We start from the raw sequence: 27,298 nt of genomic DNA, 5'->3' as shown, positions 1-27,298 counted from the left end.
CTCTACTTCCAGCTATCATTAGGGCTGTTAAAGCCACACTGTATGTGGCTATGTGTAATATTTCATGGCTCATATCAGCTGACAGGTCTGTCCCAGACAGGGCAGGCCGGGTCACATTAGCCCTGTTAGCTTGTCTCTGAGGACTCCCATCTCTCCACCTCTCTCCATCACCCACATTGCTTTTGTTGTTGCGAGTGCAGCTTTTAATTGCTGATTCGTGTTTGTGAGGCCTGAAAACAGCCTCCTCAGCAGAGTGGATGGCTGTGTGGAGTGGCCGCTGGGTCACTGGGACTTCAATAATGACCTGAGGGAGGTGTCGACCCAGGATCTCCTCACAGTCTGACGGATTGGCCTGCAACACAAAGGCCAGCGCTGACAATGGGAGGCGGTTAATAGAGAAATATTCATCAAAGTCCTGACACCTCCCCTGAGGAGAGCGGGCTCTCATACAGGAACCACAGACTCGGAGACTGTGCTGATGTGTGGAGCTATTTCCGCGCTGCTCTGTGCTGTGTTGTGGTTTAAGCTGGAGTCTCGGGGCGGTTAGATACTAATTCAAAGAGAAGGACTGGGTTTATCGTGAAGCCGCTCGGCTGCCATTAGAGTGTATCGGCTCTGCTAATGTCTCTGTATCACCACTCTATTTGGCTGACAGGCTGTAGGTGGCACAAAACGAAGAGGCTGTAGTCTCCGAGGCAGCTATTGACCCCGACTCCCAGACTCCTCTGCTCTCGCGGTTCATTAGCACTCCAGACAGGGGAAAGGCGAGCACAGGTGTCACTTGACAGGACCATTAACAAAATGGATGACCCTCCCAAACCACATCCAGCCCCTGCCACACCAGCAAGGTCACGGCGCCCTGATCACTGCTCTGGGAAGCTCTCTGGCACGTTGCGCTTGTTTTTCTTCCTTAGAAACTGGAGCTATGCACATCTTTGGAGGAAAGTGACTTTTTTTCCTACTTTTTATGATGGACTTTAAGAAGTAGTTTAAAAAATGGGTCATTTTATATTTTAATGCATCATTGCACTTTAAGGTGCAGCTTCCTTCTTAGTGACTCTCAGCTGCTGGACTGTGTTGCCCTCTAAAGTTGCGTTGGTGTACTGCAGGTGAAATCTGGTCACTTACTTCTGATGCGTATACATGTGGATCTCAGGATGCTCTTTTTCAAACTGTAGATAAAAAACATTGGCTCGGTGGTGAGGATGAGTCACACTGGAGGTCATTCAGAGGGGAGAACTTTCAATCATGCCGGGGAGGTGGAATTAATTCCACTGTTGCCAGTTTACACTCGTTCATCAAATGCCTCACTATTCTCCCTATCCCCGCACTCATCAATCTCCTACATCTATCTTCTTCCCCCACACACTCTCGCAGCTGAGTCAACACCCACACACTCCATTTCTGTCGCCTGAGAGAGGCTGTGTGTGTGTGTGTGTGTGTGTGTGTGTGTGTGTGTGTGTGTGTGTGTATGTGTGTGTCTGTGTGTGTATGTGTGTGTGTGTAGGTGGTGTTTTCAGCCTGAGCCCTATGTCCACAGAGGGTTACACACGTGAAGCTGGATTCTTAGTCTGACTTTTGTCAAAATGACAGTTTTAGGGTACGAGAATCAAATGATTCATGAAATTGATTTAAACAGCCTTGTGTGAATAAGTTCAGTCAACGACTCATTTATAATTAAATTATTATTTTTTACACTACTATAGTCCTATTCAGAGAGCATTAACTCCTTCAGATTGAGTTTTTTCTTACCATTAACTTACAATAGCAATTTATGTAGCAATGTCATTTTAAAAATCAGATCACTCAGCTTGTTTTTTTGTTTGTTTCTTCGTTTGTTTTTTATGGAAAATACAAAAATTATCACCTCAAATTAATTTTTTAAGCTTTTTTTTTCAACCTTTATCTGTTTTCCACTTTGGTTGGGAGTTAAGGTCACCTTAAGAGATAACAATTTTTTAAATCCTTTAAGCTGTCCTATGAATTTCGACTACGTATGTAAAAGAAGTCTGGTGTTTGTTTATCAAAGATAATGCTACACCAAATAGCGAGAAGGTTAGCTTAAAATGGAGAAGGAAGTGTAGACAGAAGTATATGTATATTTAAAAAAATTAGAAGAAAAAAAAACAAAAGTATTAAAATGTGCAATTTTGTTGTACTTGTTGCAATGACAAATAAAGTTCTATTCTATTATGTTCTTTAAAAAAAAAAAAAAAAGATACCTGCACATTTTAGCTTCTATAACCTACATATTTTATCTACCTATTGAATCAATACATGTTAGCACATGGAGACACAAGTTAGCCATAACTCACCTAACTTCCTTATTGCACTTTAAGCAAATGTTCCCAACTTTTCTTAAAGCTAAAATCCAATCATAGTTGATGGTTAACATAGACTCTGAATATGGTTAATCATTCTTGCGCCCTATTCTGTGTGTGTGTAAATGTGTCCAGCCTACATGTACCAGGATGCATTGCATTCCTCAAACTGTACACTTTGGGTTTAGAAAATATAAATATGTAAACATCAAAAACACACCTTAATACCCTTCATACTCTTTCTTCTGTGAAAGCATTGGGAGTCTGGACTATCACCAAAGGTCAGGATCTGTGTCAGATGACAGAGCTGGTTTAGCCGTGTCTCAGGAGAAGTAGTAATCAAAGGAGCAGTTGTATATATCTGTGGGATAGTGATGCTGATGGAGGGACTAATATTTTCCCCCGTGTGCGTCAGCGCTGAGACGGTGCAGAGTGTCACTGTGAGGTCCTGAGCAGCCGGCTGACAGGCCCGGTGATTAATGACGACAGGGTGTGGAGCTGCTCTTCAATTAGACGCCAGCTCTACCCCAGCTCGCCATCCCTGCTGACAGCTAGGACACTGGGAGGGAGGGAGGGCGCTCAGGCTCGCGCTCACTCACTCACTCTCTGTGTCTCCTGAACAAAACATTAACCTCAGCTCCATGACTACCACCTCTGTGTTTAACATCAGGACACAATACAGAGCCTTCGGCATCCAACAGTGACCGCAGTGTTAAAGCAACCCAGATGGCGTGAACACATCGCTCATCAGGGCCTGTCACACACTTTCTGCTTTATTTCTCTACATAAACCCTGAGACTGACTACTTTACATGCCTGCTACAGCTCCCCTCTCATTCACATCTGCACTCAGCCATGCTGTAATGCTCACTGTGAAAACTATAACAGCCACATTAAGGACTTCCAGGTTATTAGGCGGATTGTGTGCCTGTTGGAGGGATGTCATGCCACAGCTTTAGTGTGCATGCTAATGCTCTCTCAATCAAACAAATTAAAAGATAATGAGAACTTAACTCCCTTTTCTGTAGTCTGAGAACTTCTTCCATTGCTGTGTTTTTTAATTTGCCCATCCCACCACAAAATGCTGGTCGGTGTTTTCTGCCAGGGATGAAATCAAAGCTGCAGCGTGCAGTTTTCACAGCCTAACCAACTCTCACAACTCATTTTAAGACTCTGCAGGAAAATCAAGCCAGCAGTTAAACATTTAACTGAATCAGCCGAGCACAGCAGCAGATGTTGGACAAATTGAGTTAAGTTTTGGTAAATTCACAGATACTACCATGTTTTACTGTTTACTGTCAGATTCTCTTGAGACTTCGTCTCCCCGTTTTGATCACTCTGCAGAGTTGTCTTTATTCGAAACATAACTTTTCATCAAGGCTTTTAGAAAGATCTTAACAATGGGTCAAAAACTGCAGAGTTGTCTCAATTTGTTTGATGCTCCAAAACAGAAAAGGATTGTAAACGTAACTGTCAAGTCAGACCCGAGCAGCAACCTCTGAAAATATGAGACAATGCTGAAGTGCTAAAATCTGCTGTTTCTCGAGTGTCCACTTGAGGCTGGCTCCAGAGGCACTGGAAACCACATACACACCAAGCCAAAAACTCATTTTCACAGTAAAATTAAATAGTAAAAAAAATGTCTCCCATCTGGATAGCTGATATTTCTAACTGCAGGGGTGTTTTTTTCTAACCCGACAGTTGGATAATGAAAGTCTTTGCACATTGAGTCCATTTTTTTTCCAGATGCGTTATTTGGATCCGTTATCTAAAAAAAGGTCATGCACAGATACCTTGCACACCAAATCCTATGCGTTGATTATGTATTAAATGCAAAACTTTGTAGCACAAGAAAAATAGAATCATCAAGCAATTGATCCTGAGCAGCGGCTGTGCACTCCAACACACCATCACACACATTCACAAGTCTTCATTCATTCAAACTTTGCCCGAACTGTGAAAAATATGTGAAAAAAATATGATCTAGCAAGTAGCCTACAGTGTCTCTAAATAGTCAAACTCCCCAGGAAACAGGCTTCGAAAAGATTCGAAGCAAGTGTGCAAACACGATTGACACAACGGGCTCTAATTTTGTTAAACAGGCGCAAGCGCAGGCGCACCTGCCCTGCGCCGGCCTTCGCCGCGCGGACAGGGCGTGACCGGCACACTTTGCAAGTTTCCTCTAGTGCCAAGAGAGGCGCACTGAAGGCGCAGACAGGCGCAGGGGTGCACGTCCATGCCTCCCTCCACGCAAATGGCAGAGAGGGAGGAGGTTAGCCGTGAGTGGGTTTAACACAGCCGAGCGCTGTCTTCAGCAATCAAATAAGCGCCTCTCCTCGCCTTTAAATGCCCTGCAGCCGAGGCGCAGCATCTGATTGGTCTGAGTGATCCCCAGCACCGCGGAAACAGTGCTGGTAGCAGAGACGGTCTGACCCGCTGTCCCTGCAGCAGGAGAATGGACAGCGGGGCGCATCGGAGGACACGAAGCGCGTCACCTTGTGGGCCAGCTCCCGGGACAGATTCAATCTGTTCCTTTGTGATTAATAGGAGTAAAAAATTAAGAGGCAGTTACACAGCTGGCTTATCCATTCAGAATACTTTTGATCCACCTGCACTCCTGGTTTGTCATCCCCAAATAGCAGAGGTGATATACTGTATAGTCTCCTGGTGTCTCCACCTCATCCTCCTTACAACAATGTAGTCCATCTTTTTAGATCACGTTAAAAATAAAGACTAAAACAGAGAAATATGGGAAATCACGGGTAAATCCTGAGTGACATACATTTATTTTGTCTCTTTTTTCTTTGTCTTTTCTCTCCCTCTTTTCTTTGAATTAAATGAAATGAGAGAACCAGATATATACTCAGTATCAGATGTTAAGGCTGTTTATTGTTTAATCGTAAGATGTGCATCAAACTTCCAGCTGCCGTCAGGTTAACTTTCCATTATGACAAACAGCTTTAATCTGACATCAGATGTGACGGGACAGTTAATATAGATATAAATGTATATGCTGGTTCAGACAGTTACATTAAATAGGGATTACTGTGATTGTTTACTGCACTAAAATGTGCCTGACACTCTGGAAACCTACCTCTGAGGCTTTGTTGACATGTGCGCACATGTGCGCCTGTCACCAAATTACAGCTGCGGAGGGTGCGCTCCGCTTTGCGCCGAGAATAGACCTGGTTGGAGCTGGTGAGCTTTCAACTCACTTTCTACGCTGTTTTTGGCACGAAATTGTCACTGCACCAGCATAATTCTGCTGACACCTCCTCCTAGCGCGCAGTCACACCCATCTCTGCGCAGACGGTCTACCAAATTGTCAAATTGGCAGCGCACGGGGGTGCGCCGCACAAAATTAGCACTGCGCAGGGTGCGCCAGGCATGTGCCCCCGGCGCTGCACCACGAAATTAGAGCCCAACATGTGATCAATTTTGGGTTTTTTTATGTGCATAAGTTTCGGACAAAAAAAACAGACTCTGGCCATGTTTACACAACAACATTTCATCTGAAAATGCTAAAATGCAGTGGAAAAAATCAGAAATGCTTGGGGATGCTGTAGTAAGGGTCAGACCTGTAGTTGGCGCTATAACTGTTTTGTCCAGAAGCCACTTTTGGTAGATCTCCGCCGAAGTAGAGTTGAGCTGATCATCTGGTGTATTGATGAATACTAAGAACAGAAGTGGTGCAACAGATGCACATTTTGTATAAAGTCAGTCAGCAGATTCAGCAGATTGAACAGCACAAGCACAACATGATCGTAACAACTGTACTGTTGTTCTGTTGTATGCACTTGCGCGTAGCGGAGCATGATGTCAGTGCTTCCACTGAAAACACTGGCTTACTGTTTACATGGTAACGTTGTCGGCAGCGTTTCAGAAAAATCCCACTCTGGAGGCCGTTTTCAAAAGTTTTCGTTCTAGGTTGGCTGAAACGCCATTTCGATGTAAACGCAAGGCTGAAACACAACAAAACTTTTGCGTTTCACCCTAAAACCGTTGTCGCGTAAATGGCCCCTCAGGGTGCAAAAGCCTTTAGAATGCAAGTTCACCCAATCAGAGGCACAGCTCAGCTCACATGACTTACTGACACCCTAAAGCTTTTCCAATTTCCAATATGACTCCACAGACAAAACCAGCCACCAACCAATTCACTTTAAAACTTTAGAAACAGACAGGTGACGTCACAGAGACTACATCCATTTATTATACAGTCTATAGTCAGACAAACATGCTTCAGATACTTGTTTTTGCATTATTAACAGGACCATCATGATGCAACAAAGTCCTGATATACAGTTGATTAACTGATTGATAACAAATAGGAGGAGGAGTCAACTCATGTGGGTTTCAAAAAGAGGAATAGTTTTTGATTTAATTTTCATCCAGCCCTGACCTTGGCAAACCTCAGTTTTCCCCGCCGTGGACACATGCCCGGCGCTGCTGTGGCCTTTCCAAAGTTCCAGTGGTGTGAGCGAGCCCCGTTAATAGACATACCTTCCTCAGCCACTGGTGGTGAAATGAACGTTTAAATTACAGTACGGTGCACTGCTAATAGAACTTGGACCACGTCCACAGCTGGATTCCATTCGCCACCGCACTGGGAGCTCGCCGGGGAAGATGTCACGAGTGATGGCCAATGAACGTGCCTTGGCGAAGGACGAGGGGCAGCTGTGATGGTTGTGATTCACGCTCTGACTGACAACTTGGTTTCTTCTTCCACTTTGGGATGACATGTGGTCGTAATGTACACACACGGAGAATCTCTGAACGTATGTCTGTCCAACGTCTCCCCTGGATGGGCATCCAGGCTCAGAGGTTGCAATTATAATGATTACACTCATCTTATCCAGCGCGCTGCTGGCCAGGATACACCGTTAATGCCCACTTAAACATGAGCTGCTTAACTTCTTTGACAGGATTATTGCTGCCTCGTTAAAGCAGATTTTACCTTTCTGACAACAAGAAAGATAGATGGATTGTGAAGCAACAGCTGCTCCATCTTACAAAACAGAGCAAACATCCTGATAAATGGCTCCTGACTGTAAAATTCAGAGTGACTGTGTTTTAATCGATTTTCATTTGTCACATGTAATAACAAAATAAACAGTCACAGAAAAATGAAATGAGGCATGTTTGATAAATGTGGGGTCTTTATTTCCTGCCAGTGATTCAGAGAAATCACAGATGTCACACGATCTCTTTAGTCACCGAACACTCGAGATGTTTTCAAGCTAATTTGCAGGATAGTATGACTACAGCTGCAAGGGCAACATAATGCTGGTGTGTGTCTGAGTGTGTGTGTGTGTGTGTGTCATTCAGACTAAGTTGAGTCACAACTGTTCAAACAGATACATTATTCCATGTGTCAACACGTCGCAGGAGCCCAGCCCAGAGACATACTTGCTGTATAGACAAGGACTCATCTGTACACATTACACATCCAGTAAATAAACACGTGAGCTGTGTTTCCCAGCGTGTCTACCCATGCATTAAAGCTGGGAATAACCGGGTAAACTGGATGTTTACAACAACAACACCAGTTATTCAAACTCTGTCTGAGGGATGACTCAAGCTTTAAATAAACAACTGTTTGCCAGAATGTCAATTTAACTTTGAGTGGATTTAATTTGTTGCTCTTGTTGATTTAAAGATCACCTTCTTTATGTTTTGTGCTCGTCTTAAAAACACACAGACAGTAACAGGGTGTAGAACTTACTGATGTGAACACTGAAAGAAATATAATGTCCGCAGTGATGAAATCTGGGTGAAAGGAGCGTTAACAACAAGACATCTTGAACATACACACCTGGTTAAAGAAAGTTAACAAGTATCAACTCCACTTAAAAAAAACCTGAACTACCCCTTTAAGCGGACAGACTACACAGTGGGGGAACTGACAGGTTAATGATCTGATGAACTTCTTTCAAACATTATCAGAGATGAATAAAGTAAAATAGGAAAAAGTTGGTGGTGAAGATCTATGTGTTTTTAAAAAGTAAGACCCACTGGGTTCATATCAGATCCCCCCTCTCTGAGCATGCTGTAGAAAAACAAAGCCAGTGTTTTCAGTAAAGGCACATGTTGCTGGGCCGTTACTGGTGCCGACTGCAGCCCAATAACCATCAGACAGAATCTCAAAGGATCTCAGGATCTCAAAGGGCTTTGAGATCCAAAAACTCTTTCAATGCCACAAAATTGCCTTTTGGCCTTTCTCAGGGAGCACCAAATATGGGACACAGAAAAGTGAAGAAAGTTTGATTCTCTGAGGAGAAAAAACTGAACCTTGATGATCCTGATGGCTTCAATGTTACTGACATGACCAGGAGATCCCACCGGAGATTGGCACAGTGAAAGTGGCGCCATCATGATCTGGGGCATTTTCTTGCTTCAGGTTGGTCAGGGGCGTCAACCGGCGGCTGGCTCTGTGGAGATGTTGCAGGAGGCCTCCTTCATGACTGAGGGCCCTGGTCTGTGTGGTAATGACTGGGTTTTTTCACAGGGATTTCTTCCAGGTGGATAGCCTCACTCTTTTGGACCATATTCCAAGAACAGTGAAGTTCTTTATCACTGAGTCCCTTCTAAAACTTTTATTTCTATTTTAAGGGGTTTTCATTTTTATTTAATTTTTTAAATGTATTTATTTATTTATTTATTTATTTATTTGAGCTGTGGTCTGAAACTTTTGATGATGACCAGCCTTTTTTTATTTATTTTTTTATTATTATTATTGTTATTATTTATTTTTATTTTTTGTCACTCCCATCTCTTCTTTTTGTATTTTGAAACCTTAGAACATTTTTTAAGAACCAACAGTGCAAAAGGTTGTCTCAGTTTCATGTTAAGTTTACAGTAGAATTTTGTTAGCCATTTCAGCAAGACAGTAGCCACGTACACATGGACCTAAATATTCCGCTTGCATTCGATTTATTTGCTCAAATGGAGCAAATAATTAACTTTCGTATACACTCAAACGGATATGACGATATGACGTAAGACGCAACTAGAGACGTTCCTCAATTTTAAAAATGGCGGTGAGAAGTCAGCACTGGACTACTGGTGATGTTTACGTTTTTCTGCGCATGCCCCATTGACTATTCTGTTTAATCATATTAGTGCATGTAGACCAGAGATTGGAATATTCCTTTCTATGTATACTCTTCTTTACAGCAAAGTCATTCAGAAAGATTCTATTCGGAAAGACAAAAAACTCCTCATGTAACCGTGGCTAGTGTCTACAGTCCAGGACCAGTTCTCCTCAATTGTTTCCATTTTCCTTTATTTCACCAGAACTCTTCCCACAGAGATTCAAAATCTGTGTCTTCGAGTCCTGGCCAAGAAAGCAGCATAAAAAGTTTCACACAGGGCGTGAAAGAGAACAACAGACAAAAACTAATTAGCCTTACGTCAGTCAATAAATTTGCTGTGTTAAGCAGTAAAACATGCACAAGATCATCAGATGATCCTTAATTCGGGTTTTAGAAGAATTCAAACCAACATAATAGTCTTGTTTTAACCAACTTTATAGCTCAGACCAAGATAAGGAAGATACAGAATTTATCCACGTGGGATCAAAGGTTACAGCCACTGACATTTTAAGGAGTTGATCAAGAGCATAGTTAAGGTTTCAAGGAGTCAAGGTTTTTATTTGGCATGTGTACATCGACAAACAGTCTAGACACACAGGAATACTTGTGCAGGGCTCTCAGAGTCCATGGTTTAAAAAATTTAAAATAAAGAATATAGAAAAATTTAAATGAAGACTGTAAAAACTCTAAAACACTCTACAGGGAATGTAATTTGTACACAAGAAGTGTGACGTGTATAAGAGGTGGTGATTTATTAGGATCATTTAGCAAAGCCTTTAAAAGACAGATAAACCAATGCGCCGTTCTTCTGTGATGTAAGGAAGACAAAACTACTTTTTCATGTTAGACATAGTGATGTGTGTGAAAACCTAGAGCAGAAACTAAACGCTGACATTGAGACCAGTATTTCCAGAGGCTGAGGCAGAATGCATAAGAATATCATCATAGTCATATAAAGATAAAACAGTTGAGTGTTAGACTTCAGTAACAAACCTTGAATAGCAACAAAACATTCAAATCAGTTCAAATTACCAATAAGGACCAGTTATAAAAAGGCATCACTGAGCAGAAATGAAGGCCTGCTGTTCTCTCTGTAAACAGTCAGTGGTCACTTTTGTGTCTTATGTTTTGGTTTACTGACCCACACCCTGTTAACCACTCTCACAGCTTTGATTTCCTCACTTCGTGCTGCCTACCCAGCAGCAGCTGGCAGATAAACATATTTTTACAGCAATTAGTTGAGGAAACACAGATCAAATAAGATGTTACACATTGTTTTAGGGTTTGTCAGGCGACTACACACAGCTTCAAATAAAATCATGTGCTCTTCCTTAAGATGCTGGAATAAAAACTGTCATAAGCTTAAAAGATGGAAATATGGTTTGAAATGAAAGTCAAACATGAAGTTATTAGCTAATCTTTTCCATTTTGACGTGACAGAGTGTTAAACTCTGCAGACCTCTTTCTGTTTCATTTATCCTCCCGTGTCACCTTGAGGTGCCAGTCCAGCAGCTTGATCCTGTTACTGTAGACAAAACACGGTGATCTGAGCTTTTCTCCAACATACGAACAAACCAACGGGAAGTTCTTTCGATGGACTTTTATAAGCTTGACCACTTTTTTCTTCTATCTTTTAAAAAACTAAACCACCACGGGCTCCTGATTAAATCAACTATTAGTATTCTCCCAACATTCACACATTCCTGACAACCTTTCCACATTAAGCCATTCATGTTTCATGTCAGTGGCTCTGCACCATCCATGAGCTCTCTGTGTTTCATTTAGCCAGGGCCGTGTCACTGTCAGACTGTGCACTCACATACAAGAGTTTATATTAGCAGAGGCCTTGCGGTTTGTTGAGTGAGGTTGAAAAAAACATTTTTCCACAGGCAGCGCGTGATTATTTTTACTTTTCGGAGAACCCTTTTAGACAGCCAGAGACCCCTCCCTCGCCTCCGCAGTCCCTCCTCCACCTTCTCCTCCTCTAATAGTGAGCTACTCACATGCCTATCATGGTGCTCGGGGCAGAAAAGGAGGAAAAATGGGGAGGGGATATGAGGGAGAGCCAGGAGAGGGCGGGAAGGGAAACAGAGCTGATTATCCAAATACAGTCATTAAAGGGGAAATGTGTTTTTCAAGCTGTCAAGATGATTAATGGGCGAGAGCAAATCCTCACAAATGCTCTTGTTTAGTCTAACTGGCAGACACGATCCTGCCCATTGATTTATGGCAGGCCTGCTGTGTGAGACCATGGTGAGGTTACAGGGTGTGTGTGTGAGTGTGTGCAATCGTGCTTGATTGTATGCATGTGTATGGCACCTGCTTGAGTGCGTGCATGTTTAACTTTGTTTGCACATGCAGGTCTGTGTGTGTGTGCATGTGTGTGTGAAAGGAGCATGTTGGTCTACATGACCAGGGGAGCAGACGAGAGGCAACACAGGAGAGCAGTGAGAAAGTTCACATCAGCTTTCAACCTCTGCTCGGACAAATCGCCTACACAAACCCCAAGAAGGTTAGCCACTGCTGCTGCTGAGCTCTTTTTTTTATTTTACGGCTTCATGATTGAACATCAACAACAGGATCGATGATTCATCCAGAATAAATCAAACAGCTGTCCAGAAGTACTTAGGCTTTCATTCGTCACTCCACAGTATCCCTTCTCGCTGATGAGATTGGAACAGAACGAGCAATATTTCCCTCATTGCTCAACTGTAGCTGATGTTTATCTGGCCTGTGTTGTAGATGAAATAATCTAACAGCACCTTTTCATGGGGCAAGGCCGTCATCAGTCAGAGTTTAATAAAGAGAATGGTGTCATGACATGTTTTTAAATAGACATGATGTCTTGTGAATAGTTTGGCGTTTTAGAAAACACATTTATCTGTTAGGGTTAGGGTTGTTTCCTGTGAGGGAGAAAAGAGCATCATAGCACTCTGTACTGTAACTACTTACATTGATGAAGCTATAATCACTGGGAGCTACTGTTTAGTTTAGCTAACAGTATAGTGAAAAAAAGAAAACAAAGGCTTTGACAAATGAAGGAGCTTGTGTTGGGATAACAAAGGATGTGTTGGATGTTTTCTCAGGAAAGATCTTGGACAAGGTTCACAACTTTTCTTAATCCAAAACAAATGCTTCAGAGGAAGTTCATGAATCTACAGTTTTATAGAACTTTTTCCTGGTACTTCAAAGGTACAGTGTGTAAAAACAGACGTGTAAGAATATATAGGGGGTCAGCATGTGTTTACGTCTAATCTTTCGCATAAAATTGTCTAATTATACTTCATGAGGCTGTGAGGACTAACTGGAAAACCCACTGTTTTTCTAGAATAGAGACTCTGTTTCCCATGAGCACTTGCAACCACTGTCATGAAGACCTGACTCTTTCCAAGGCGTGCGTTTGTTTTGAAGCAAATGAAAGGAGAGCAGATCTTCTGTTTAACACTACTTTTCTTTGTTCAAGACAACTTTTAACTGGGTATAACGCAACAAGGTCATGTGTTTATCAACAGTTACGTAACGTCGTTGTTTGAAACTTAACAGCATTTTTCACATGGTGTACTTCATTTGGAGGTTTGTTTGGGCAGATATTTTTATGATCAGGATGACAGAATGTAAAACTAACTGATAACTCAGACTTGTTTTACTTTATTTGAGTTGTTCTGATTTATTTTCCTGGAATTTATTTATCCCTTTAGCATTGTAATTAATGCTTTTTTTGGTTGTAAATTGTATTTCTGGTTATGTTTTTGTCACATTTACAGTTTCAGCCAGGTAACTTCAGTTTTTTTTTATCCTTTCTGACGTCATGATAAGAGAGTGGCTCCAGGTGTGAGGCCACCACCTCCTTTTTAACGTGTTGTCCTTTGATCAAACTGTGTCTTGATGAAGGTCTGGTACATTGCAATAAATATTTATTCTATTTGCAAGTTGGATGGTGAGTGGGTGTTTCCATAGGAGTTGTTTGTGGGACCCTGACCCTCCAACACACCTGTCCTGAAAAATATGTGTACGGAGAAGCTTTCAAGCAAACTTTGTAAGTTTGTACCATAATTTTCTAGACAGCTACATTTAGAGTTCCTCGCAGCCTGGTGCTCCTTTAGCGTTAGCAAATCTGAAGTATGTCCTCCGTATTGATAGACTCTCAAGTTTGAACAGACCACAGCTAAATAACTGCTGCTACAAATTAGCCCCTGTTTTAGCCTTTAGCTTGTGCTCTGTTCGTGTTTTAGCTTTTAGCTCGTGCTCCATAACTCTTCCATTTAGCTTTCTTCTGTTCTTCTGTCCTTTTTCTGTCTGACAGTTCAGCCCCACTATCCAACGTCGATCATTCCAAGAAACATTTTTGGTAAGAGAAAGACACAGATCTCTCTTCTCCCTGCTAAACTTTGGTGTGGTGTTGTCAGAAAGACTACAACATGCCGTACATCAATCAAATTCTGTCAGACCCAATCAGGAAGCTAAGAAATAGCATTCAGAAATAACCTATACTGACACTGATAATCTCATTTTGAGTCATGGGTTACGTCCGGGCTAGGGCTGCCACTCGGCCCGTAAAATATGGAATTTTGCCATATTTTGCGCTTAAATGCTGCATCCCGTTTTAAATCAAAACGGGATCCAATTTGTCCCATATTTCCAGTTTGCCTTGAACTTAGCACTACTCTGCCTTAATTCAACATATGTTTGCGTCGGCCACTAGAAAAGGCAGTTGGTTGGCTGATTTTAATCGTGGGTTAAGTGCTCATTTTTAATTGGGTGAGAGAAAGAGAAAGTCACGGGAAATCACCACTACCCCCACTCCCCCCAGGCCCCTGCTGCCGAGGGTGTTCCTTATTTTTCTGCCTCAAAAGTGGCAACCCTAGTCTGGGCATATATCTAGAAGTGAGACTTTTTCAAGATTACTCAGAAACTCCTCTCAGCCCATTTAAATTAGAGCTAAGTGAGTGAATATTAAAAGTATAATTCTCTCACTTTGACAAATATGTTCCCTTTATTGCTCAGAGTCACATGACAGTGTTAGTCATCTCATACCGTCATGGTGAGTGTACCAGGAGACTTACGGCTTACAGCCTAGTATGCAAAGCAAACTCAATCAGCTCCTGTTAGGATAAAAGAAGATGATGTTTGACTTCATCTCCCTGAATCTGCAGAACTGTAGGAAGTTACTGCTTCATTAGGTAGAAATTAATGCAAATGAAAACAGCTGATCATTTTGATACTTGTGGTTCTGTGTACATTAAAATCATAGGCCAAGTACAGAAGTGCTTTGAAAAGAAGCCTATGGATTTAAAACACTTTTCGTTTGTGTTTTAAATCTGGCTAAGCTAGCTAGCTACAGGCTAGTTTCATAGTTGACACAGAAAAATACTGTGGTATCATAGCCTGTAGCATGTCAATGCTAACTAGTGTAAGGCTTGATGATTTCCCTCGAGGTGAGGAGGAGGTGAGGACGACGTGCTGGTTTTCGGGTGTGAGCTGAGAGGTGACTACGTGGACCTGTCCTTCCATCCATCGTTGTTGGGAGCGTATGATCTATCTCCGGTGGGATGGACGAGCTAGCCGTGCTAGCCCAGCAGCAGAGGGGCTGCCGGAGAGCAGAGTGGCATCGTGCTGTTCACAGGCGTGGCTGGAGGAGCTGACATCAGACGCCGGCGCCACATTGGAGGAGCTTCGCCTGCTGTGGGCAGACAGGATACAGGAGACAGAGACTGAACAGACTGCTGGGGAGGCTCAGTCCTGGACTCTGTGGAGGTGGAGACTGGCTGGGCTGGAGAGTGGTGGACGGGATGTCGTCGTCTATTTTCTTGTGGACCTTTTTGCACTTTCTATACACTTTCTTACTTTTGTTTTCTTGATTGCTGCTGTGACTCCTGAATTTCCCCTCAGGGATAAATAAAGTAATTTCAATTCAATTCAATTCAATTCAATTCAATCATTTAGTGAGTTGAGGTTTCTTATTCTTTGAAAGGTCATACAATTAAACCCAGAACAATCCTTATGATCACAAAAGATGTTTCCTTATGATAAAACCATCTCTTTTCAAAGGAAACAGGTTGAAGTGATGTGTCAAAGTGTTTCTGTAAACTCAGTTTGCTGTTTGAGGTAGACTGTATTAAATTTCATTCTCTTTAGGTTCAAAGAAAACACTGCTTTTTACATAGTAAGAGAAGCAATATTGCAGCCTGTTGTTATAAACGGAAACATGTTCAGTGTGTGTTATCTGTTTTATCCATTCTCACTGTGGTTATCGGATTGATAGTTACTTTTTCTATGATCTGAGTGGCAAGCAGTGCTCTACTATTTCAGTAGACAGCAAAAATCCTGTGAATCGAGAAACTTACTGCTCACATGTATAGATCATTTGTGGTCTTTTCTTTTGGTCTCCTCGTGCTCTTTTCTGCTGCAACAATCCAGATTCTTCAGACATGTAACTTCAGTTGCTTCTGAACTGAGCCTTCAAGAAACATTTAAACAGAAAACATTCATTTATTCTAGACACTCATGGACCCCGCTGGGCTGAATCATCCAGTGTACTTTTCTTCAGTGGGTGAATACGTCAGCATGGAGCGCTCCTCTTTCCAGGCTGGTCTAGATAGATGGATAACAGCTGTTGGCCCTACAACCTCTTCCCTCAGCACAACCATTAGTCCTATCTGTCTGCAATTTCCTCATTCTTCCTCAGTTTCCTCTGAAGTCCACTGTGATTGCTTTCCCACACCCCCACAGCTCAGCTCAGCTCAGCTCAGCGGCACACTGTACGGACACGACAGCAGCGTTTGGCCTGAGCAGACCCGGGCCTGAACACTGCACCAATTACTCTGTCCATCCTAACATGTATACACACAGGCACACTCACACTCACAGACACACACACACACGTACACTTGTAACTGCAAGCTTGAATACAGTCCATAAACAGTAAGAAATACACTTTCATAGAGCCAGACTTGAAATGAGATATCAGTTTCCATGGCTCGCCATGACCAAAGCAGCCAGTGTTTTCTGATGTCTATGATCTTAAATGACAAGAGCAGAATTGTGCTTTTATGCTCCCCAAAACTGCCCTGATCCACTCACAGGTTGTCAGGTTTGTAGGTATTTAATGTTCACATCATCTCAAAGAAAAACACAGACAGCTGCAGCTTTTGAGTGTCTTCTTGGTTGGTTATGTCCAGCTGCAGGACTTGAGTTTTGTCCGCTTATGATTTATTTCCAAATGCAGGTGTTGACATTGGGATGTCTCGCTTTGCAATTTCATGGTATTAGCTCACATTTCACAGCCATTTTTTGGTATAAGATTAATTCCAGATACAACAATTTTAGACATCCCAGCTGATATTGCAGGGTTATCACAATAACTTTTCATGTAGCAAGTTTGCGGCAGAACTGTAAGACAGTTTAACCATCGTCATACCTTTGTATTTTATTGTTGTTGGTATAGATATTATATTTATTAGATATTAATATTACATGTTAATTACATTCATTAATGATGCCACGAATTAATGGGTTATAAAAATTAACGCAAGATTAACTAATTCGCTGCCAGCCATTTTCAAAGCACCTTGAACAATCTTTTAGAAACCCAAATAATCTTGTTTTCTATGACTATGTAAACACCAAAACTGCCCAAGAGGAGTGGACCCTCTTTCTTTATGTCTCTCTTCCTGTTTTTGATACAAAAAAAAAAATGGACAAAACTTAATTTTGTTTTATCAATTTCATCCTGGGCACTCCATTCTTTGATCCTCTCTGTGATCTCCGTCGTCTTCTCTCACCACTGTGCCGCTCTTCCTCTCTGAACTACCGCGACACATCTTCAGTTGGAGCGTGAGCTGCCTGAACTTTTCTGACTTGCAGCGTCTCGTTATGTCTCTGTCATTTCAAATCTTCTCCTTATATCCACGCTGATCTCTCATCCAAAGAGCACACCACTCTCACCCACTGTAGTTTAGGAGCATGTTTTTGATTGACAATCAATTAATCAATCAATCAAAATGTATTTATAGAGCACTTTACAACACTCCAGGTGACCAAAGTGATTTCCAGATAAGATAAATAGTAAGATAAGACATAAAAGCAGATTAAAAGAAAGCAACAACGGAACACGTTAGTAAAATAAATTCAGATAAAAACAGATAGATCAAGACAAAATAAAATAACAAGTCACCACATTACTGTGTATTAAAAGCCAGTCTGAACAAACATGTTTTAAGCCGGACTTTGAAAGGGCCAAAGTGGTAATGGTGCGTATGTCTGGGGGGGGTTTGTTCCAGAGTCTGGGTCTAGCAACAGAAAAAGCTCGATCGCCCCAGTGCTTATACCTGGTTCTGGGAACTTCTAGGAGCAGCTGATGTGAAGACCTTGACTCCCTGTTGGGGTTTCGAACAGAAAGAAGCACAGTCAAATAAATAGGTGCAAGGCCATTAGGGGCTTTAAAAACAAAAAGTAAAATTTTAAATCTATCCTAGCAGAAACTGGAAGCCAGTGGAGGGAAAAGAGGACTGGGGTGATGTGCTGTCGCCTTGGGGTATTTGTCAGGAAACGGGCTGTTGCGTTTTGCACCAACTGAAGGGGGCTAAGGGGAGACAGGGAAACACCGACATAAAGAGCATTACAGTAATCTACGTGCGAGCTTATAAAAGCATGAATGGTCTTTTCAAGGTCAACTGGATTTGAAAATGTCTTTACTTTGGATAAAAGACAAAGTTGATAAAAACTTGTTCTGATCACAAAGTCTATCTCCGTCAGACCCCATCTCCCCCTACTGAAAACATTTACTTCTATAGACGCAGTGAATGATTGTACTTATACTGGTTAATATTAAAATGCCCATGCTAGCTGCCATTGACTTCTATAGACGTCACACATTTTAATATTAGCCAGTTGAAAAAAATGTGGATCTACAAATCTTCTCTTCTTCGTGAATTAATTTGATTAGTCATGCTCTACAATTATGCAATGACCTAAACTTCAGAGACTTCAGGACTGTGTTTAGGAAGAGAAAATAAATCTTTCTTTTCTTCCATTAATACTTTTCAAATTTGACATTAAAGTTTGTTAACATAGTGTAAACTTCAACAAGGAGTAATACTGTCGCCAAAGAAAAGTGATGGTCACTCAGAAACAAACATTTCCCCAAAATCTGCTCTCTGTAATGATCCATGGAAAGCACATAGAGAACAGAGACCAATCTGAAGGACTCAGTCTTAACAATTAATTTGGGAGGTATTGAAAATAAATGTATTTAACAGGCCCCTTTTTATCTTTCATCTGCTTGTGTTTATGAGGCAGACTCACATTTTACTTGTAAAGTCTGGGATTATTTATAGGAACATTTGAATTGTATGGTCAAGAGTGGTCCAGGCTTGGCTTAGACCAGCTGTTTGGTGCTCTGCAGGCGATGACTTTTGAAAGATTTATCTGAAAAGAGTTTGCATGCAACACTTGAGTTTAAAGATGGGCAATGTGCTTCCCTATATTTTGTCAGAGATATAGAAACACAATGTTGGATGATCTTAAAAAAAAAAAAAAAAAAAAAAACTTTTAACAAATTTTAAAATCTGTCTTATTCATATGTTGTAGAAATCCCTAAACCTAACTATATGTGTGGACTTGTGGGGCAGGGAGTCTTAAAGAGACAGCAGCTAAAACAAAGGCCCAAGTGGGATTTTCTAAAACACCATTGTAAGAAAAATAGTTTTGTTTGTTGTTGTTTTTTTATTAGCTTTATGTAAAGATACCAGGGGGATAGAAAAGGGAAAGTACAAGGTCTAAAAAGCACAGTATCCCCTCTCCTGTTCTGACTACAGAGAAAGAAGTTGGCATTCAGTTTTAAAAAGGTGACAAGAAGCCTGTGCACTGCAAAAAACTTAGAATTCTATCAGGTGTTCTTGTCTTATTTTCAGTAGAAAATGTCTTTTTTGGCTTAATATGAGCCACATTCATCTGACCAGCCCAGAAAAATGTCTCGAAGTCTGAATTGCTTGGAACAAGTAATAAATAAATAAAAATCTACAAATGGAAATAAAGAAAAGTTACCTGTGTTAAGACAATATTCTAGTTTTAAGCAAATTTTCAACATTTTTTTTCTTTTCCTTTGGCATATGTTTTTCACTTGTTACTTGCAATTCAGACCTTTTTTTTTTTTTTACATAACTTGAAACAAGACATATTTTTGGACTGATCTATTGACTTTTGCTGAAATTGAGTATGATAAGACCGTCTTTTACTTAAAATGAGACAAAAACACTTGATCAGATTTCAGTTTTTTGCAGTGTGGCACACTTAGCTTTTACGTCCAGTCATGACTTCCCTTTAGACCCAGACTCAAGAAAGCATTTAGTGAGCTGACATTTTCACTGACGTTAAATTGCTATTGACTGTCACCAAATTCTTCCACCTAAGCCGTGTTCAGGATAGAGCAGTCATGTCGAAAAACCCAGCCTGACTTGACCCCAGCTCTGTCAAATCCAGATGAGTCCTGGTAGATTCTGATACAAATATGCAGCTCCGGAGAGGGAGTCCAACAAAATCTGAGGCATGTAGGCCAGCTGTGAGCTCATTCTCTCTGTGTGTATATGTACACACATACCACACGTTTACACTCACTCAGTGTGTATACATGTTCGGTGGGATTTATTCCAGCTGCAAGCTCAGCAACACGTGTCACAGCTACTTTTGTGTGAGGAGAAAACACGCATGAGTGTGTGTCTGTGTGTTTTCATGTGTCAACAACCAGTGATTAATGACCCACAGCCTGGCTTTCTTCTACTTCCTTCCTCTCTGCTTGTGTCACACACATCATCACACCTCACCATAATGGATGTCGGCAGACGGCCGTAGCAGCTCCAGTCGGGCCCCATGGATACAAACAGACCGTAACATCCTGCACATGCAAATACACTGACACATTTACATTTAGAGCTGCACTGGGATGTTTTTGCATGTCAGTAGCAACACAAAGTGACATCAGTAGAGTTTTCTTCTCTGACCTGAAGCAGAGGTCAGCTTTGTGATGGTCTACTTCTTTTTAAGAGACTTTTCAGCGGATATGTCAGAGATTTCAAGCTGACGTGTTCAGGAAGAATTAACACCATCAAAGAGGGTGAACAGAAAGGTGTTGTCATATTAAGACAGTGAAGATATCTTTACAAATTCATCTTCAGGGGCTAGTTCAACATTTTTAAAACAGAATGTCTCGGGCTTTGTAAAACTACAAGATCTCCTGCTTCATTACCTAAAATAAGGGTGAAACAAAAAACAGGTACACAAAAGATCATGGTCTGGCTCTGTAAGCGAAACAGAATTTGTAGAGCAGCTGAGTTTTCTTTTTCAGAACATTTTAAAGATGTTATGAGGAGGATCTGTTTTAATTGTACTCCCTTTCCACTTTGTGCCCCAGAGTCTCTGCACACTGTCGTTAATTACTTTTAGCGAGGCGTGTGTTTGTTTTGGAATGAAATGGAGATCAGATCTAGACAAATTTTCCTCTACGAGACAACTTTTTACTGGATACAACATGCTGGGGTAAGGTATTTATAAGTTCAGTTACGTAGTGATACAGTTTGAAACGTGATATCAAGCAAATGTAGCAGCCGGCTATATGTTAGCGACATCAGCAGCCTAGTGCGCCGACGTATCTGTAGGCTAACTTAACAACAAGTAAACACTGTCAGTTTGTAGGTAGTTTAGTAGCTGTCTATATTTAGCGCAGCTGGCAGCCTCCAAGACATGTCTGTAATGTGTAACGTAAGTAAATCCTGGTTAGCTATGTCCTACCAGTCATCTACCAAGCAGAGCTAACATAACCTCACTCTTCATTTATTGATAGACTCTCAAGTTTGAACAGACCACTGCAGAATAACTGCTGACTGTGGGTTGGAATCAACATTAGCACAAAAAGCTTAGCTCCTGCGTCATAAAGTGATAGAGCCCAAGCTAAAGGCTAATTAGCTTATTAGCCTTTAGCTCGGGCTGTATCACCCTCCTGTTTATCTTTCCTCTTCTCTTCTTTTCTTTTTCTGTCTGACAGTTTGGCTCCTGTGTCCACCATCAATACAAAATTAGTCACAGAAATCGTTTTTTATCAGAGAAAATCACAGATCCCAGTGTTTTATCTCTTCTCACTACTGAACTTTGTCAGCCAGCGTAGTGTTGTCATTGAAACCTAGATGTGTGTAGATCAATCTGGTCCTGGATGACCCAAACTGAAAGCTAAAAAATAGCAATTTAAAATAACCTGTAACCAGCTATATTGGTGCTGATAATCTGATTTTTAAGTGTGGATTATAATCTGGCATACACCTTGAAGGGAAACTTTTAAAGATCACTTTCAAACTCCTCACAGCCCCTTTAATGAAAGATATCAAATGAATTACAGAAATTAAATCTTCACAGAACTCAACTTTTTCTTTCAAATGGTGAAGGCACTGACACCTTTAGGGTCATAAAGCACATACTTTTTATTGAACACACTGAAAGCACAAAAAAAGCCTAAAAACACATCAAGAGCTTTGGACGTCCATCAGCCATCAGTGCTTCAGCAGATGTCCTAGGGCAGGTCAAGACCAGCAGAAGGTTTCATCTTGTTAATAAAGAGCTGGAATGACTTCATATCTGAAAGTGGCTTAATCACCATGAGCACATGTTCTGATCCTCATTTCTGATAAAACAGTTATGGTCGCAAATTTCATTCCTGTGGTTTAGTATGTCACATAATATGCATTTACACCACAAAAGTCAAAATAAACTAGGTATTTTTTGTCTTATTCCCAATAAAAGTGTCTTTTACAAACCTAATTTAATGCAGTTTCCCCTGAAAAGTCCAGAAAAGTATCTTATTTCAGGTATAGCATTAAACGTTAGAAATAAAGCCTGAATTTATTCTAATGAGAATTAAAAAAAAAAAAAAGAAAAGAAAAAGAAAGGACAAAAATCACTTCTTCAGTTAGAGAAATGCCTCTATGTCAGTAAACTACAGGTTTTTTTGTCTTTAGAAGAAACCTAACTTTTTAATTTTGTCTTTTGTAATTTAAAGATACAATATTAAATGTGTTGGATGAATGTGAAATAAAGCCTGCTAACACTTTTTACTGGAATTCAAACAAAAACACTTGCCTAGATTTTGAAGTGAACCACATACTTCAGTTTTTTATTCAGGTTCCTGTTTGTTTCCAGAAACATTGATGACTAAAACTGAAAACATAATCATTATAATTTTGTCCTATCCACTCATCTTTGTCCATTGTTGTATTTCAATCTGAAGGGTTCCCAAACATCAGCCCTGCAGGATAACAGAGCCATCTTTGAGGGTTTTTTTTGCTCCTCATTTGTTTGCAGCTGCTTTGTCATGCTGAGTATGATATATTAGTGCAGAGAGCTCTCATCTGCCAATCCACGTTGGAACTCGGGTTAAAAGATTTTTTGGTTCTTTTTTCTTAAGTTATTTTTTGAAGCCTTTATAACAGAGGACAGCTGAGGGGAGACAGGAAATGTGGGGAGCAGAGATCGGGAGAAGATATTAAGCAAAGGGTCTTTGCCAAACTGGCGACCACTGCAACAAAGATACAGCCTCTGTACACCAGACGTGTTTTAACCCCGAGACACCTGATTTTCTGTACTTTCATTCTGAATGTACTCAGGTCAGCATTCCTCTATACTATACCATAAGTCCTGTCTGAGAATGATCCTGCATGGACATATATTCATTTACCCACTAACAAATAATAAAACCGAGCTTCAGATCACTGTTTGAACACTACATGAGAAGAAAAGCTTCCTTGGTCCCTGCCGTGGTGCACCTCCAACTCCAGAGCTCCAGATAATGGTCTTACATAATTAGGCCCCATTTACACGACAACGTTTCATCTAAAAACACTAAAACACAGTGAAAAAATCTGCGTTTACACGGAAACGCTGATGGGCTGAAAACGCTGTAGTAAGCATGCCAGGCCTGTAGGTGGTGCTACAACTGCCTTGTCCAGACCTTTGCTCTTGTCTTTATAGCAGCATGAACACATCAGGCAAAATCAGGGTAATGAGGACAAATACAGAAGAATCTAAATAATAATAATAATAATAATAATAATAATAATAATAATAATAATAATTATTATTATTATTATTATTATTATTATTAGTAGTAGTAGTAGTAGTAGTAGTAGTATTATTATTATTATTATTATTATTATTATTATTATTATTATTATTATTATTATTATTATAACAGCTCCCTGCTCCTGCAGGGGGCGAGGGTTTTTTTAAGCAAACTGGGCTGCCACGATAGTGAGCATAAAAAAAAATCTGTAAATCTGTAAAAGTGAGTTTCAGAAGATCTCACTGACTCCTCTGGCCTTCTCGCCTTGGGAAGTTGCTCAAAGGTTGGGGGGCCCTGATGGAAAAGGCACCATCACCCTTTTAACACAGCATCAGCTTTGAAATCACCAGAAGAGCTCCACCTGAGGATCTAAGGAATCACCATAACTCATACAACATTAACATCTTTACAATGTGCCATGGGGCAAGACTTGGAGGTAAGGATGCGCTGATAAGAAAATTTTGGCCGATACCAATACCCAATATTAATATTGTTGTTATGGCCAATAACCAATATTTACTGATATCGATACTGGTAAAAAAAAACAACAAAAAAAAACAATCTGATGTGTCAAGGTAGTTCAGAGTGAAAGAGCGGCGTAATTGTGAGAAAAGACGACCATGAAGAGGATCAAAGGATGGAGCGCTAGAGATTAACGTCATCAAAAAAGTACATTTTGACTGTTTTTTGGATCAAAAACAGGAAGAGAGACATGAAAGAAGAGAGCCCACTCATCTTAGGTAGTTTTGGTGTTTACATATTCAGGGAAAATAATATTATTTGGGTCTTGAAAGATTTTTCAAGATGCTCTGAAAATGCCGACAGCTAATGAGTGATATGATACCAATAACATATCGACCAATACCAATGTGTCAAAAAAAATGGCAAACATCGGCTAATACCGATATTGATACCAATACATTGTGCATCCCTACTTAGAGGCCATTTAAAAATGATCAGTAAGATCTTAAAATCACATTTAAAACGCACGGGGAGCCAGATGAAGGAAGCAATGACAGGAGTTGAAGAATATTGCTCTTCAATACGATGTAGGGGTCAGTTAGTATCTATCAGTGAATTAAGCTGATGATAACTGGTGGTTGAAATATCTACCAGCTTCTACATTTGAAGGATAAGCTTGTGGGTTATGAAGTGTTGTTATTCACTAAAAAGTTACACAAAGTTAATTTGTCTTTAAAAGACACTTCAGTAGATCTCAGACTGTAACAAGGAACTATTAGATAGCAAGAGTCAGACCTATTAGACCAGTACAATGTTGCACTTGTAACGACATACTCCCACCAAGGCCATAGTATGCTTGAGCCAGTAGAGACGGCTCATTCATGAAGGAGACTTCACAGACTTTTCCAAACCTGCCTGTCAGGCACACTTATAGTATCAGACGCCTTAAAAAATAGCGCTAAAAACCGGTGTGTTTTCATCTGAGCACATGTGTCCTGGACTGTCTGCTGACATGCTGCAATGTGCTGCAAGTGTCTGTGACACTGAAAAGAGAGAGGGAGGAAGAAAAGGGAGTGTTGCTGACAAAGAAGGAGACAAATGAGAGTGTGAAGGGGCGATAAAGAAAGAAAAAGAATGAGCAGTGGAAAAAGTGGGAGAGAAAAGAAAGAAAAGGGAACAGCAGAGAGACAGAAAGCAAGCGAGTCGTGCATGTGTGTTGGTTCCCAGCCCTGTCAGGGCCCTGTCAGCCTGTGATTTATGGCACCGAGACTGGGAGCAGTCTTCGCTGCCAGCTCAGTATTGTTACAACTGACAGCTAATGAGGCCGGACGGGCTTTCAAGCACAGCACTTAACAGAGGCCTCCATCTTCACGAGTCACGAGCTCTCCCCTTTCTTTTCTCCCCTGGCTTTCTCTCTCCCATTTATTTCTTCTTCCAGGGTGGCAGCAGTGTGGCGAGCTCGCTCCACATTTCTGGGGGTGAGGAGAGAAAATAAGGCAGGCCGACAGAGATATATGGGCGACACTCTGTTACTGCTGCACTTCCCCTCTCTTCCTCCTGCATGCTATTAAGCCAGAGGCTCAGCTCATATAAATGAGGGGGAGAGGGTGAAGTACACAAAGGGAGAGATCCAGCCTCCTCTGTGCTTTACTTTCCTTCAAACCTAAACACTCCCCTCTCTCTGCAGTTAGCCTGTCGTGTTTTCAAAGCCTGGAGCTGCTCCACACTTCAGTCTCTGTGTGATTATGTGAGTGAGATCTGTGTGAAGGTACCTGAACTTTATAGCCTTGGCTGTGGTGTATTTTACCTTCAACACCCCTGGCCTGGACCGCTTGGACCACATTCTATAATCACTACCAGAGTCTCTGGCAGAGCTGCCCTCCACCTCCTCCCAACCCTCCACCACCTCCTCCCTCGGCCCCTGGTTTCTTGTCAGTCGTGATTAATGGCACTAGGGCCCCGGCGCGGCTTACTCTGCCAGTTCCAGCGATGTTCCCTTGATACTTAATGAACTCTGACAAACTTCTTTTCCCTTGCTCTGTTGTTCCCTTTCTCCCCCACCACCCCGCCCCTCCCTGTTTAAAATGCACGGCACAGAGCTGCCACTGCAGCACCTTGGGGTTAGCTCTAGTCCTTTGTAAATTTCTCGAGAGGCCAACATCTAAAAATAAAAGCACCACAGTCATTTTTGTGTCAAGACCTTTGGCTGTGTGTCACCCTCACTGGCTTGTTGCTGATGGAGGAAAATAAATAGATGGTCAAGTTTTTTTAATGCTCTTTTGACTTTCTTTTTTACTCCACATGTTTTGGATTAATCTCCAGCTTTAGTTTGTTGCTTTTGCTGACAGCTAATCATGATGTCTTTAATAAATGAATCATTCATTTGAATAAACATGCTGCTGGACAGCACTGAAACGCTCTGAATGTTAAATTGTTAAATCATGCAGTCTTCTCTAATGAAAAATGAAGATGTGAATCTGAGCTGGTCTCTGTCGCCCCCTGCTGCTCACCTCAGGATAAAAGATGAAATGTGTATCTAATGCTTGTGCCATGTAAAGGTTGCTGTTTCCATGAAACCAAACTCAAAATTCAAAGGGAATTGACCAAATATAGAGAGTTAAAAGAAAAAAAAGGGATGAAAGAAAAAAATGTCAAAGCTTAAACAAAAACTTTTTAGGCAAGTAGTTAATTATTTTTGATGATAACAGATAGGTGAAAAAAGGATGATTAAAAATGTTGTCAAACATTTTGGTAATTTTAAAGGCTATGCCTTTGATTTTCACATTAGCTCCTTGTATAAACACAAAGTGTGCATCTATATGTGTGTCTAATGTATATGAGTACACCACCACACTAAATGTCAGATTTTCATATTCTTATAAACTGTTTTGTACAAAGTGTTTGAAATATTAACACTACCCCACACATGTGTCAAAGTTTGTGAACTCACTAAAGTTTATTCAAGTTTCAGCAATTACACCTTCAAAATAATTAAAGTTTGGGTCTGCATATATCTTATGAATATGTTAAGATTACTAATACAGTCCTTAAAAAAAGAGATCAGTTTAGTATTTAAAAGTAATTTTGATCAGCCTTGATCTGGTTACTGCTTGCCGTTAAAAAGAGTGGTTTTTTTTTTTGTTTTTTTTTCAATTTGTTGAAGATTGCCAGAGTGGATATTTCACTAAGGATAGGTTTTTTTAATTGAAATTCAATTTAACTTATGCAATGCAGCTGTTCTAAGTTTTTTTTTTTTTTTTTTTTTTAAAGTTCAGTAAAAAAAAAAAAAAAAGCTGAAGAGTGTTCATCCCTGGCTTCTTCCTG

This window comes from Halichoeres trimaculatus, unplaced genomic scaffold, assembly GCF_033239565.1.
Source record: "Halichoeres trimaculatus isolate MK-OKI-2021-1 unplaced genomic scaffold, fHalTri1.1 fHalTri1_scaffold_5, whole genome shotgun sequence".
NCBI classification, from domain to species: Eukaryota; Metazoa; Chordata; class Actinopteri; order Labriformes; family Labridae; genus Halichoeres; species Halichoeres trimaculatus.
The sequence above is the reverse complement of the archived record's forward strand: the minus strand, read 5'-3'. Positions refer to the sequence as shown.